At 36.3% G+C, this 16863-nt stretch overlaps 1 protein-coding gene across 3 annotated transcripts in view; it reads left to right on the forward strand.

Moving 5' to 3' along the window:
- The first annotated feature begins 15765 nt into the window (after positions 1–15765).
- The window catches only part of col16a1 (collagen, type XVI, alpha 1), a 70529-nt gene continuing 69431 nt past the window's right edge, over positions 15766–16863 (forward strand). The window contains exon 1 of one of the 3 annotated variants that reach the window (XM_082187016.1): positions 15766–16134. The gene's annotated coding sequence lies outside the window, so the exon portion shown is untranslated. The remainder of the gene's footprint in view (positions 16135–16863) is intronic. The other 2 variants (XM_082187014.1, XM_082187015.1) reach the window with 2 other exon arrangements.

A 16863-nucleotide genomic window follows, 5' to 3' on the forward strand; every position in this document is an offset into this window, starting at 1 on the left:
TTTTGAGTGTGAAGCAAAAGAGTATGCACGGTCTGGGACATACTTCGATGACGTCATGCAACGTGAACGAGAACATGGTTGCCTAGTTACGCATACCGCGACTGTTATCAAAACATTTTACATTTCATTCATTCTTATATGTCCAATATAATTTTATTTACTATTCCCATCTTTTTTTCCTCATCGTTTTTTCCACAATACATTTACAATGTGTTCTACCAAACTGAGGAGTGAAGCAGGGCGTCGTCGTAGATCAACCAAACACAGGTCGTTTGTGAGGCGGCTGGTTCTGACGTTCATGTGCAATGTGTGTAACGAAAGCTACTTATTTTCTGAGTATAACTATTGTTTAACGTATTTTATACTTAATTTTATACATAATACTCAAAAATACCCCGATGAAAATGAACCATGCTTTTACTATAGTAAAAGTGTAGTAACCATGTTTATTTGGTTGGACTGATAAAGTTAACATTTGTACAGCCACAGTATTACTACAAATAAGTCAGTGTGGTTCAATATAACTTTAATTAGTGTTAAACATTTGAATTCTTACACTTAAAAACTGAGGGCGCATCTCCGCTGCTGCATCCGGCTGCCTTGTTTACATCACCACCATCACCACAAAGCTCCTCCCTCCCGCACGCAATGGGTTGTGGGCAATATTAGCCGTTAGAGTGTGCATTGATCTGCACTTCGAATTCTAACCGGAAATAGTAGACCATCCGGGTATTTTTGGAATACTCATTTCAACATACTACGATTTGGGACGTACTAATTCTAGTTTCGCATACTATTTAGGACGGATAGTATGCGAATTGGGACTCAGCGCATGTCACTGTTTTCACAAACTTGTGTTTTTGTAGTTTGCACTGAGACAAAAACGGTATCGTTTTCAAAAACGTGCACTTTGAATCCAGTTTTCAAAAGTTTGCGTTTTCAGGTCCACAAAACACACAAAAAATGTTTTACGTTTTTAGTTGAAAACAGTGCTGTGTAGTGCTGCTGTGTGATTTAATATCTCATAATTATGACTATGGGGCCGTTTATGCGATACCTTCAACTAAAAAGAGAAAACTTTTTACGTGTTTTGGATTAACATGACAAATGAGTCTTGTGGGCCTCAAATGCAAACTTCAAGTTCTTGCTAGCGATACCGTTATCGTCTCTGTGTAAACTACAAAAATGTGGAATTTTTGAAAACAATGACGTCATGTGCATGTGTGGTATCTGTTCAGTCTCTAGGCGGATTTTATTTCTTTACAAAGTAACCGCCAACTACTGGCCTGGCAGGATAATACAGCGATTTTAGTTGTTTATGTGGATCCGTGTGAAAAAGGAATTGTTTTGACAATGTTGTCGTCTATATGCGAAACTTTTCAAAAACAGACAAAAAAAACCTTTTTCCGTTATTAGTACATCATTGACGTGTAAGCGTACCCTATCTCACAATTGCAATATCTCATTATTGCATTTTCTTGTCAGAATTGTTACTGTATTTCACAACATGTCACTTTTTTGAAATTGTAATTGTGAATTTGTCCCACTATTGTTACTACATCTTATTTCTCACTATATCACATTGACTTAATATCTCATAATTATGACTTCATATCTATTTTAATTTATTTTCTATTTGTTTTATAAATGAGATAGATAGATAGATAGATAGATAGATAGATAGATAGATAGATAGATAGATAGATAGATAGATAGATATTCCATACTTTAGTGATTCATAATCTAGCTATCAAAAAAAAAAAAAAAAAAATCAGAATCAAATGGCAATCAATGAAGAAAAATGGCATCAGAATTGTGTTGTTATGTATAGTTACCAGCAGGGGCTAGCCTTTTCTTTTTCTTTTTTTTCTTCAAGGTGTAGAACCTGACAGCCTATTTTTGGCTATGCGACTATAGAGTATGCTTTTGTCAAAGTGATTATATCGAGCTTTGATCAATAGCTGACAGGTGTGTCTGTTGTCTCTGTTTTGGAACTAGGGCATCATTGCACACAGGTCCCAGCGTCCCAGATCTACCTGCAATCAGACTTCCTTCAGATGTTCTATTGTTTATGCAATAAAATACAACGACTAGCATTAATCTAGTATGCAACATCATTAATGTTAAGTGTTACATTGTCCCTTACACTGCAGCAATCATTTAGAAGTCGACTAATGCACACAGTGAAACAAAAGAAAGGGGGGTTCATTGATGTGAGGGATGACGTAAGCTCAATGGATTTGAAGAATTCAGAGAAAGACACGCTCAACTAAAACTTTTGAATGCGTCATGCTTTATCAAAGTCCATTCATGTATCCCTATACATAATTTAGCATTAAATCAATCCGTGAGTTATAGCCTTCACCTTTGCATTTGCATAATTTCCCAGCACGCTGATCTTTCCACATCTGCTGTTGGCGCAGTCCCACTGCAGACACTAATGCGGAGAGGATGTGAGCAATCATGTTGCCCCATCAGCCCTCATCGCCCAAGGCTTCTCTTTCTTTCTCTCACTGACTGTCTCTTCCTCTCGCTTTCTCTCTGTTGCTTTCCCTCCAGCTGTAAAGTTTTACTTCCTTTTTACAAAAGTATATTTTCTAGGCTTTGTCTAACCATTCTGGGATTTTTAATTTGCTAAAATCTAAAATCATTGTTTAGTCTATAAATGTAATCTAATCATGGTTTCTTTATTGACCAAATATTTTATTTAACCCTTATCCTTCCCTCGCATCCTGTAACAAATCGTTCCCCCGCGGGTCAAAATGACCCGAAGCCCTAAAATTATACATAATGTTTTTTTTGTTTTGTTTTTGTCCAGAAAGCTTATTTTATTTCATTTTGAATTTATTTTTTTTATGCAATTTTTTTTTATTTTTTTTTATTTACCTTTAAATTACTAGATTTCATCAATAAATAATAAATAAATAGTAATTTAGTAATTAAAGCACATTCCTCACATTCTTTCAACTTAAATTCACAATTTCATGCATAAACCTTTTAATTCGGCTCAAACAATCTTACATTGGGTGTCTTTCTTGTGGAAAAAAAATTATATAACAAGATTTTCATGACTCTAGCCACTAGATGGCCTTATAGCACTATTTGGAGCAAATGAGCTGTTCCGCTGGGTCCTAAAGTCAGTTTTTCTTCACAGTCCTGGGGTCTTGTATCCCTCTGATGAACACTCAATTTAAAAAAAAAAAATTAAAAAGAAATTCTGGGTCAAAATGACCCGAGGGAGGCTCTTTAGAGACCCGGATCTAGGCTATATCTAACACGGATGGATCTCTACCTATCACAATAATATAAAACTCTCCTGATATTAGAGTAACAATTACAGAAGAATAAAATAAAGCATATGTTATTACCTTTTGGAGCTTGGAAAGGTTAAGTTTGAGCAGATGTTTTATACCATCATCACTGTCCTCATCAGCTCATTTCCCAGTACATTCAGCATCTGGTTCATATTCGCGATCTCAAACATATTCTCAAAATGATCATTTTTGACATCTTCAAAATCAATATTTTGATCGCTAACAGCTTCTTCACCAGATCCACCATCAAGTGACAGTGACACTAATATTTGATTGCGTTCATTACTTGCTCTGCAAATCACTAAACCATTTTAAGTTTTCCTGATGATACTTCCTATTCTTTTGTTTTCTGCCTGTGGTACCTATGAGTGAAACGTCACTTCTCATTGTGTATCAGACATTGCCACCTTGTGGAATAAAGGTGAATTGAACTTATTCAGTCATTAAAGATTAAATTATTGTTGTGCAGGAAATATATTAACACCTTGTGTCATTAGCGACCATATACAGTTTGGTGTTGTTGTTTTTTACAAAAAAGGAATGGGAAAACAGCCATTCTTTTTTTTGTTTTTTTGTTTTTGTTATAATATAGTTTATAATGTATTGATTGAGGAATACTAAGATTGATTTAAAAAATGAATGAGGATGAGGGCAGTGAATGACATCCCGGGTCACGTATGCATTTAAGGGTTAAGGTGTGTTATCAATAAGTGTTATCAATACAGAGTTGCAAACATTGTCCAGAAAAGTACAAGCTAGAACAGTGAGTGAAATAAGGAATAGGAAAGCATAGAATAAACTTGCAGTTTCATGCAATTATGGGGACTGGAGCTTTCAAAATTTTAAAAAAGACTCAAAAGCAACATAGTATCATAAAAGTAGTCAATATGACTCATGCAGTATTTAATGTCTTCGTTTATCATACAATAGCTTTATGTGGGGGGAAATGAATAAAGTCATTATTTACTGCAATGGATAAATCCTTGAGTTGAATTTGAGAACCACATGACCACATGTAACCACATGTAAATTGGGTCAACGATTCACTAAAAATATGTTTAAAATATTTTCTTTGAATAACAACTTAAATTACGGTCTGTTTGTCATACAGTACAACGCTTATGACTTCAGAAGATTTTACTATACTGCTTTAATCATATGATCCACTTTGTTTATACATTTTGTGCTTTGAGTTATTTTTGAAACTTAAATGTTTCAGTAATTTCCCATTCCCATACACCTTAATTTCTTAGGAAAAGTGATTATCACATCCTTCAGGATTTCTCTTTTCGTGTTCCCCAGAAGAAGAGAATCATATCTTTCTGGAACTACATGAGGACATATAATGATGACATAATTGTCATTTTTAGATGAACAATTCCTTTATCAAGCATGGGCTTGCCTGGGTCCAGTCTTTGGCACAGAGAGCCTTGAGCGCTTCAGTGCTTTCACGTCACTTGATTTATTGGTGACCTAAGCTAAAGCACTTCAGGTCTACCACTGTTATTCCAGAGAGACCCCGAACCCAAAGCTAAAACAGAGCACGAGAACCTCTCCCTGACAAAATGATAAAAGCAAAGAGTATTTCTGCTGTTTGTTTAGATTTAAATATTTATCTGAAATTGTGTCCCTCATGCCCAAATCCCACTGGTCTGGGAAAAGTCACCTTTCATCTGGTCTTCCATTCTGAGTGTTTATCATAACCATCCTCTCACAAGGTTCACCACCGCCAGGCCCAGGCCACTGTAATGGGATAAGAGCATAACAAACAGGGGCGAAGGCATAAGGGAGGCATATTTATGCTGGACTCACCAAGGCATGCTCTTATTGATTTGGCTTGACAGTAACTGCATGTTTTATATAGACCAGTGAACAGGGATTTATTACTCTAGTGAGAAGAAAATGCAGTCTTTTTTATTTCCTATATATATATATATATATATATATATATATGTATGAACTGCACTGTTCAATTGGACTGTCAGCATGTGTGTGTATGCATGCAGGTATTTGTTTATGAACTACCAACAAGTGCACGCTTATACCGCATAGCCCTTGGCATGTTTGTACTGTATATATTGCATTCAAATGACTTCAGCCCTACAAACTCGATTACATGGGCAGCCAAAAGCATCAGTATGTACTAGGTGCATCAAAGCAATTTTTTCAAGTGCGGTTTTGCTTTTTTCAAAACCTCACAACACCCTCCCCCTGTCGGTGATTGGTTGGAACACTATTTGTTAATTTAAAAGATAATTTAGTGCTCAAGCTACCTCAAGCTAATTAAAAAGCCACATCAATAGTCCACTTCAGCCAAGTTTTAATATTCAGCTGGAAAGCATTGGTGTGTGGTAAGAGAGACGCTTCAAAAACAGCACAGATAGCTAATAACATCAAATGAATGCTAATCTGTTATAAAATGGTATCATTTCTAGTCCAGGCTGTACCTACTGTACTTGTGCTGGAAACCGCTAAAGTTTTTTTAATGTCATTTGTTTACTTTCTAACAAGGTTTTATTTAACTAATTCATTGTTTCTGCAAATGCCATGCCAGAGTAAAATTTTGTAAAGAAAGTCAAAAATGGTTTTAAATAATTGTCCTGATGGCAACATTAGTGCTTGGAATGTGTGATCTATTCAGCAGGTTACATCATTACACCAGTAGGTGGAGACAAGTGAGTGTATTATGAGTCATTAAAGGTGGTATCAGTGATTTCAGGCCCAAAAATATTTGTATCACATTCATCTAATCTTTCCTAATGATCCCCTAGCTGCCCGCCCCATAAGCATGCCGTCAAAAAACTGCATCTCTGTAGGCAGCCTAGGCTCTGAGATCTGCACACAAAAACAAATGGTTTAGCCAAACACTCAAAACCAAAACAAATAGTGTTCCAACCAATCACCGACAGGGGGAGGGTGTTGTGAGGTTTTGTGCTCATGCACGGCTGCACGCGAAGTCAGAGCTGAAGAAAAAGCTGGCTCAAAACCTCACAACACCCTCCCCCTGTCAGTGATTGGTTGGAACACTATTTGTTTTGAGTGTTTGGCTAAACCATTTGTTTTTGTGTGCAGATCTCAGAGCCTAGGCTGCCTACAGAGACGCGGTTTTTAGACGGCATGCTTATGGGGCGGGCAGCTAGCGGATCGTTAGGAAAGATTAGATGAATGTGATAAAAATATTTTTGGGCCTGAAATCACTGATACCACCTTTAATGAGTCATTCACTTAACCAATTCATTCAGAAACACTGGCTGTGTCCGAAATCGCCATTTGTAGTGGTGTCTGAAACCAAAGTGGACGTTATCGAGCACACTCATTCAATCCCACAATCATGAGTGTGCAACCGATGTACACTCAACAGCTAGAGAATACCCATAACGAACACACCTATTCACTCAACAGATTCAAAAATACTTAATTCAGCAACTCCATTCACTGTGGTGTATTGCTCTGAGATGCGAGACAGAACTGCTTTGGCTTTGATTGGAACTATTTCATTTGGACCATTTCAGAGCAAAAGCACATACTGTCCTGTTACTCAATATTAACTTTTTTTATGTATAAAAGCAATATCATACATACAAATGTGCTTTCGGTGTGAATCAGGAAGGTTGTAATTAATTGTAGCCATTTTGAAACTCAAACATTGCACCGTAAAAGCGTGGTCACATTAGCGAAATACCTGCGAAACAATCACAAGCAAAAAAAGATGAATGTCAACCGCTTAGAGATATATGAAGCACAGCTCACAAAGAAGTCACTTTCACATTTGAGACTCAATTCCCCTTTGCTGTTGCCATTTATAGTCTCTAACTCTGTTTATCTCTGTACTTTTGAATTGGAGAGTGGATATATCGTCTTCAAATTCTGCCATCATCGTCTTTGTGCTCAGGAAGAGAGATTCGACAATAGGACAACATTCTCCAAACGTAAAAAGATCGGCTTAACTAGAAATTACAAAAGAACTACAAAATCCGTGTAGCAAGTGTCTTTGAAAGTTTGAAGTTGGTTGTGAAGCTAAATTGCGGGGCTTAAGTCAAAAATGAAAGTTGGAAGAGAAGTGAAAAACAGACTGTGAAGAATGAAGGCTGTTTTACATCTTGACTGGAAAATACATCTGGCAAAATGAGTAAGGATTCATGTTAGGATAAGCTTTGCGGTGCATGTTTGGAAGGATGTCTGGAAAAATTGGGGATTGTGAGTGTGCAAGGAATTCCCAGAGAGGCTGTCTATCCCATCCATCTACCCCAGGTTACTGCAGGGTCTATTGTTTGATCTGCATCTGATAGAATAGAATAGAATAGAATAGAATAGAATAGAATAGAATAGAATAGAATAGAATAGAATAGAATAGAATTTCCAATATTATTCTTAAATCCAATCAAATGATCCACAATCAAGTTCAAATCAATAGTTTTAGAAGAAAATCAGATCCAACTCAGCCTAAAATCTTCAAATGTCATATATCTATGGTTCAGTTGTGGACATTGTTTGAGTTTCCAACTTTATGCAATAGAGACAAATTTGTAAGTGCTCCAAACTCCATTGGCAGTTGTGGTCATGACTATATTCTTCTGTCTCAGCAAGTTCCATCCCCTAGTTTTTTCCATCTCACTGCCTAAATGGGACTGAAAATGGAAGTCTCTGAATATGTGTCAGTTGGCCATGAGGGCTGTATTTTCCTTTGGCACTGGACGTGGCAGAAGTTTCTGCCATAATGTCTCTAACACTGTGAAGACAAACGTTCACATGCTCCACCAATCTGTCCACTTATCTTGCATCGTTCACTCTCTCCTCTACATTCTCCAACAGCTGTCTATTAATTAGGATAGAGATTATGGGAGTGATTTAGTTTTGTTTTGTGTCAGTTTTTGTCAAGTTGCTGTTCTGAAAACTTATTTTGGTGCAGTTACTGGTTCAGCAGATTATAGGGGCTGGTGTGGAGCCCAGAACTTCCTTTTCTGTTCTGGAAATGTGTGTATAGGGACTACATTGCCTTAATTATGCAAACCAGTCTTTGGCTTTCTAATGGGCTGCACAATTAATTTAGACCATGATAATGTATGCCGCAATTAACTAATTGTAAAAAATAAAATAAAATAATAATACATTTTGACAGCCGGTCCTTTTATTACTCATTTGCTTTAAAGGGATACTCCACTTTTTTTGGAAATAGGCTCATTTTGGCTCAATAGGTATGGCGGTACCACTTTTAGCATAGCTTAGCATAGATCATTGAATGGGACAGGACCATTAGCTTCTCTCTCAAAAAAAATGACCAAAGAGTTTTGATATTTTTCCTATTTAAAACTTGACTCTTCTGTAGTTACATCGTGTACTAAGACCGACGGAAAACGAAAAGTTGGTATTTTCTAGTCTGATTTGGCTAGGAACTATACTCTCATTCCTGCGTAATAATCAAGAAACTTTGCTGCCGTACCATGACTCCAGCAGGCGTAATGATATGACGCAGCGCCTGAAAATAGTCCCCAGCTCGGTAACTTCCAACGTGACCGGGTCTAAGTTTGTCTAACCTATTACACCTATTTTCAGGCGCTGCGTCATATCATTACGCCTGCTGCACCCATGGTACGGCAGCAAAGTTTCTTGATTATTACGCAGGAATGAGAGTATAGTTCCTAGCCATATCAGACTAGAAAATCGCAACTTTTCATTTTCCGTCGGTCTTAGTACACGATGTAACTACAGAAGAGTCAAGTTTTAAATAGGAAAAATATCGAAACTCTTTGGTCATTTTTTTGAGAGAGATGCTAATGGTCTTGTCCGATTCAATGATCTATGCTAAGCTATGCTAAAAGTGCTACCACCAGACACGGAGATCGGCTGAATGGATTCGAAAACGGTAAAACTCAACTGTTTAACTCTGGCGGAGTTGTAAAATGAGCCTATTTCCAAAAAAAGTGGAGTATCCCTTTAACAGTGACACACAAAATGACCAGACTCTAAAAAAATTATAGAAATGTTTGCAAGAATCTACAAAATATTTGCATTGTGGTATATTTTGGCATTTTGAAACTATATTTTCATTTAACAAAAAAAATAAAAATAATAATTCTTAAGAAGCTGTTTACAACATATATTTACCATATATATTGCTATATGGGTTACAATGGGATAGGATTGGAATTAAAGGGGTGGTTGATTATGATTTCACTTTTCTAACTTTAGTTATTGTGTAATGTTGCTGTTTGAGCATAAACAACATCTGCAAAGTCACGACGCTCAAAGTTCAAAGCAAAGGGAGATATTTTCTTTCAAAGAAATCGTTTTTTAAGGACTACAACAAACGGCTGGTAGGGACTACACAACATTCCTCCCGGGTAAGTGTCATCACCAACCCTAGAATTTACATAAACCCGCACCCGGAACACGATTTATAGATTATCAAGACAGAATATGCTAATCAATGACTAGAAGATAGACACATAAGCTACATAAATTCATCAACTAACCATTCAGAAATGTCCTGTTGTATTCTACATGTTGTCACTTCTTCTTGAGTCTCTCCATCCTTGTCTGACTCTGTTTTGAACATAAAAGGCTAAAAGTTTTTGAAATTTTCAGTGCATGTCTGTGTGAGGTAAAAGGACACAAGCTCTCCCTGTGCCAGGAGCAGCAGCTCATTTGCATTTAAAGGAACAGACACAAAACGGTGCGTTTTTGCTCACCCTCAAAAAGTGACATGCTATATAAAAATATATAGTGGGGTATTTTGAGCTAAAACTTCACATAAACACTCTGGGGACATCAACAACTTAATTTACATCTTGTGAAAAGGGCATTATACCACCCCTTTAATAACTGTGTGAATATACAATTAAATGTATCTGTAAATATGTGTTTTCATTTTTAAACATCGAATAAGGCTGCAAAAGTAAACTGTGGCCTCTTTCCATGAGACTCTCATACGTGTCTAAGGGTCTGATTAAGGCTCATAGATTAGATGATTCATATCTGTCACTCTCTGCTGAACCTTGAAATCAAATCCAATTGTGTGCTTGGATAGGTGTGCCCAGTCCTTGAGCATTGACTTCTCTGTGTGATGCTTTTTGAGAATCATCCACCAAGAGCATTTGGTGAGAAAAAAACACATGATTTTTTTTCTCCTCCATTCCTCATCCTCTTAAGAGTGCAAAACTGTATGAAATGGAAGTTAAAGGCCAAAAAAAAAAAAAAAAGGACTGCCAGGCCATATTTCTTTAAATGGACTTTGCTCAAGAGTGAAGAAACACAAGCTTGAGATGGGAAAAGGAATTTGAGGCGTTGAAACGAGACAGATGGGGCAGCAGCAGGAGATCCAAAAAAAAAAAAAAAAACACTTTAATCCTTCAAAACAGATTTTTTTTTTTTTTTATATTCTAAACTTTTTGCAGAAGTGTAAAGCAAGCACTGCGAGACTTGATCTTATCACCTCTGACGTATTAAGTTGGTGACTAGTCTGCGTTAAAGAAGTCCCTATCACAATCCTCTTTTAGTGTGCTTGCTTTTGAAATGTGCTCCTACTTGGGCCCTATCATACAACCGGTGCAATGCAGCGCCAGGTGTGATGCAATGTTTTTTACTACTAGTTTCAGCCTGACGCAGTTATCATTTTCACATCCTGCGCCATGTTGTTTAAATAACAAATGCATTTGCACCCATTTGTGCGCCCATGGGCTGCTGATCTGAAAACGAGGTGTGTTCAGGCGCATTGTTGGTGCGTTGCTATTTTGAGGCAACTGAAATAGACTGCGCCATTGACCAACTGAAACCTGGTCTAAAGTCAATGGCGCAATATTGTTTTTGTATTTAAAGAACGCGTTAGTAATGTGCGCCTATAGGCGGGTCCACAACGCGCGTACACTCTGCTTATGCCACACAAACATGCCAGATATTAAAAATAAAAGGATTTCAATGTCAAAGATTATTATTGTGTCCAAAAATATAAGGTAGAATCCGGCTTGTCCTTATGGTCTGCTCGTGCACTTTAACCTCGCGCATGAGCAGTTCCATTTACGCCCTGGAGACGCATTCGTTTTTTCCACTATCAAATTCCGTCATGTAAATAGCGAATCCGCCATGACGCGAGCGCAATTTTAAAGGGAATGGGAGATGAGACTCTGATTGGTTTATTGCACGTTACGCCCAAAACACACCCATTACTCATTAAGAGAATATGGACAACCCTTTTAGTCCATGCGCCGGGAGCACCGACCATTTTTCCCGTCGTTAAACTAGCAAAAGTGGATTCGGACTCGCCCTAAGTGAACTTGCCCTGTGCACTTTAGACCATGCGCTTAGATCGTTAAAATAGGGCCCCTAGAGTGTGAATTTTTTCGCAATAAAAGGAATTTACTCAACTACAACTCAGACTAATTTGGGGTCCATAAACTGTTTGGTTACTGATATTCTTCAAAATATCTTATTTTGTGTTCAGCAGAAGAAAGAAATTCATACAGAGCTTCCAAACAAATGGGTTTATGGGATGCGGACTGATGGGGCAATGATCCCCCCTGAGGTTCCCCGTGAGTCAGTCCTAGAGCTCCTCCTGTCCGATTTTAGGGGAAAATCAGGTCCATCGGAGACGTCTAATAGATTTCAGGTTCCAAAAGAACACCACAGACAGTGTAATCTAATCACCATGGGAAAATCTCAGAGTAAAACTGGGAATTGTGAAAAATATGATACACCAGTGTTTTGCCAGATGAGAAGTTTATCTATGTATCATCTTTTTACTCTTTTAATAAATTGTATAACTGTATCAGTTATAAATTTTTTTTACAACCAGTATGAATGGGGACTATCTTCAGTCTTGCAGTGTGCCTTAGGCTTTATAGGCAAACAGAATAGGACATTTCTCATAGAAAGCTGTTTCTCTTCACTATGTGCTTCAAACTCTATTCTGAACAACAGACCTGTTACAAATGTTCTCAGAAACTTTGAGAAATGTTACAAATAATGTCACGCATATCAAGCTGGAATACTGGCATAATTTGTGCCTGACCTTTTTTCCTTATCCAATTAATTTTCTCATTCCATTAAAATTTCATGGATCCATTTGAATGATCAGTTTAAAAGTTTCTGACTAGAGTTTCACATTTGGCAGGGTATATTATCATTTTAGGTGATAGTATGAAAAAAAAACAAAAAAAAACTGTTTACTTTGCTGAGCATGTATACAAAAATCACAGTGCAAGTTAAACTTTCTTATTGATTATCATGCAAAGCTGAAAGTGTGCTGTAATGTTGCATTAGATTGAAGTGCCAGTTAAAAAATAAATAAAACATATATACTACCATTCAAAGTTTGAAGTTTTTTTTATTATTATTATTTTCACCAAAGCTGCATCTATTTAAATAAAAATTACTGTAAAAACAGTAATATTTGTTTTGAAATATTATTGCAGTTTAAAATAACAATATTTTGTTTTAATATATTTTAAAATGTAATTTATTCCTGTGATGGCAAAGCTGATTTTTCAGCAGCCATTACTCCATTCTTCAGTGTCACATGATCTTATTCTTAAATAATCTTACATGATAATTTTTTTATTATCAATTATTATATTATGTCATGTTATTCTTTGATGATATAATTTTGTAACAATGTAACAATCAATTTAATGCGTCCTTGCTGAAAAAACATATTCATTTCTTTCACTTTCGGCTTTACATGAGAATCAATAATCCATTTTCAATTATTATATTCATTCAACATAATGCAAGCATCCATTTTTAAGACATTCTACCCACAACTATATTCTACAGGTATTTTAAGACAATATTTGGATGTTTTTTTAATGCTTCCCTGCATATGAATATTTCTGTGAAGAAATAAAAATAATAATAATAAACTTTATTTATGTTGCACTTTTCAGGCATAAAATGCAGTTCAAAGTGTTTTACATAAAAATGAAATAGTCAAATACCAACCGCAACATCACATTCAATAAAAACACATGCATCAAACATATACTGTAAAAAATATGTTCATGATTTATTATTGCAACTTTTTTTTCTTGTCAAATCAGCTTAGATAATTAATGTGGTTCAGATGGCAATGGCAATTTATTTGTACAGCACAATTAAATACAATTTACATTGTCCAATGTGCTTTACAGTATTACTAACAAATCATAAAAAACTAACAACAATACAACCACAGTACAAATATAGATCATAAAATAAGTGATAACATAATATTTTGAGTTTCTATTTATTAAACCAATATCCACTGTATTAATTCAAACTAATCAAGTTAAACCAACAATATATATATATTTTTTTTTTTTACAGTGAAGGAGATAGGACAAGGGCAGATTCACATCAAAATACTAAAACATATGAAGGACAAACATTAAAGTAAAAATAATCAACTACAACACATATAAACATATAAAACATATAAGAGACAACAAGAAAGCTATTCTTATCCACCCTTCTCCTGCTTTAAAGAACATGAAATCGCTGCCAAAGCCAGACAGCGGATCATAAAAAATTTTGATATGTACTGTAGAACCCAGACGGAATAAGAATGCAAGTCTTCTCAGTCATATTATTTAATGGTCAAACTGCAGATGAAACATGTTTTGGCTGTGCTCCAACACCACTGCTGCTTATTTGTATCCTCCAGGGTATGCTTTCACAACATAGTTTACATCATCTCATCTATATTTTATGATATGACATCAATACTGTCCATCATCGTTCCAAACAGCACAGCATAATCACAGAGGGAAACGTTGGACTTCATATGGTGAGGCTAACTGCAGGAACACAATGCTGCAGCATTAGCATTTCAAATCTGGCCCTTCTCACTCTCTGGGATTGATCCTGATGGACATCTCCAATTCATCGCTCTGTTACATCCTGAATTCTAGATTTTGGACTGTGTATCTTATGTTTAGACTAGTCTAGAAGACTTGAGGCACATGAGGATAGTCAAGCACCCTTTTTCCAGATGTTCTCGTCATTGCTGCAACCACGTACATCCTGTTTTTTAAAGTTCTAAGAGAACCAAGTCATTGTGAGCGGGTTAAGTCAAAGGTTATGCCCTTTGTGCAAAGAAGATTGAAGAAAATGACAAAAAGTAGTTTAGCAGACCTCTGCTGCTCAAAATTTTACTTGTTCTGGGTTTAAAGCTGACTTTATCAAGCCATGACTAATCTGCAGTGCCTGTGCAAGTCAGAAGTGTTAGACATGAATGACATCCAGAGCTCAGCCCATTATCATGCTGCAAAACAACCAAATAATTCAAACCAGGTTTCCCAATCCCAAATTTAGGATCTTTAATGTGGCTATGAGGTCTAAGATCAGATAAAATTAAGAATTAAATATAATTTATGTATACCCACAGCCTATTGGTATACAATGATGACAACGTTCAAATATACGTGTTCTTAATTTTTGAATAGACTGCAACTGGTGGATTCTGTTCTTGGATCTGCAACATATTTTCATTGAAAAAACGGACTAAATTACAACACAGTAATTCAACATGCAATTGTAATTTGGGGAGTGAAGTTGGGGAGGGTTAATTCCTTGAGCATCATATATAGTCTTTTGTGATCTCTGCACAAAGATGCATACAGCCATTGATTAAGGAAAAAAGAACAATATGTAGGCTATATATGAATGATTGCACTTTATTTCACAGTACAGGCACTTATGTGTACTTACAGTGTACTTACCTAAGAAAGTACTGGGTACTATAAGGTAACTACATGGGTTAAGGTTAGGTTTAAGTTCGGGTTAGTACCTACCAAGTTATTGCAATTAAAAATATGTATAGTATGGGGAACAGGACTGTAAAAAATAGACCTCATTTGTGAAAATTCAGTTCCTATATTTAAAAATATGTTCTGTTTGCTCTTCTAAACCCTTCAGCAAGTGGATTTCACTGTAAACTATCAAACAGCCAAAGCAAAACATGCCATTTTTAATTTTCAACTTTTGATTATTGTTGACTTTACTGAATCTGACAGCTCTTCAGCTCCAATGGCCTCATGGGAAAGCAAAATGTCTAGTGGTTGGACACTTCAAAGTGAATGCAGAATGTCGTATTGTTAAACTACTGTTTCATCAATATTGTGTATTCAGATATCAGTTTGACATACTGCTACATACATACATACAAACATAATTAAATATACATATTTGGACACTGGGAATGTTTTTGGAGGAAGTTATGAATTACCATAGTTAACTTTTATAAGGGTCAGCAAATTATTTCGATTAAAAACACAGCCTATGGTTACAGGAACAATTATAATTCGATCCACATGGTTTACCGCCAAAGCTGAAACAACAAAGCAAGGACCAGACGACGTTTTGCCGTTCAGCCTATTGTTACCGACAAAACGGTGGCAGCAGTTTGTAATATTTTGCCTTTGGTTTTCAGTCACCGATGACCTGTCTAACCCGCAGCGCTGTCTCCATTACCATGACCTCAGATAAGTTCCTCGGCCGTGGAATCATAGTTGAAAAAGAGGAATCTAACAAAGCAGGACTTGTGGAAGGCGGTAGAGGAAAGAAAAGCCCGAGGCGCGTTTCCACACTCAACCGGAGAAGATGATGATGTCATCACGCGTATTCTGGAGATTCTCCCAAGTCCCATCGAGGAACGACAGCGAGGGGAAAGTTTAATAAAACAACTGTGAGGGGAGGGGAGAAAAGAGTTGGAGCAGGAGAACTCCCAGGCAAAAACTTTATCCACGCAGGAGAGGACTCTTGGAAGCTCTTTAAGCAAACTGGATTACACAAAGAACAGTTTTCTGTGGATTAATGTGGCCATAATTCATTGGATTAACGATCGCAGAAGGTAAAATAATGTATTTTTGTCATATGGGGAATCTTTACGGCGGCGAGGATCCTTGCAAACTCCCCAGGGAGAAATAGTTTAGGGAGATATAGGCTTTTTATAGGCTTCAGGGAGATGTCGATTTTTATTTATTTATTTATTTTTATTAGTTATTGCCTATTTACTGAATTTTTATGTACTATTTCAAATACATTTCACGTAGTTTATTAATCAATATACTGTATGCATGCATTGTGGGGATGCACATGATAGGAATTGTTCGTTCTATATGAGATAGCCGTTTTAATTTAGGCTGTTTCCTTTATTATTCAAATGTGATGTCCACACCGTTTTTTTTTTTTTTTTTTTTTTTTTTTTACTGCAGTTTTAATTTAATGAGGCACATAATCCACACGCAGTTACTATTTTTTCCCTTGCACTTTTTACCACTTTCGTTTGAAAAGTAAAAACTTTTTGACTTGTTGCCCTAATCGTGGCCCCCCAGCGGTAGAGCGAGATTATACGCGCGCTCAGGTATTCAGATGCGATATTTATTTGCTGCGTATATTTTTATTATGATTATTTTAACACAAACAATACGAAGATAAATGTTAATTTGTATATTTGTATCATTTGTATATTCACATTAATACAAATCACAGCAGTATTGTTTAAAGTCATATCAAATGAAAAAAAAGTGCATTGGACAGAATGAGCGCTGCTCTTTCCACACGGACATCTGGACAGCTG

This window comes from Leuciscus leuciscus, assembly GCF_965113295.1.
Source record: "Leuciscus leuciscus genome assembly, chromosome: 12".
Classification (NCBI taxonomy): Eukaryota; Metazoa; Chordata; class Actinopteri; order Cypriniformes; family Leuciscidae; genus Leuciscus; species Leuciscus leuciscus.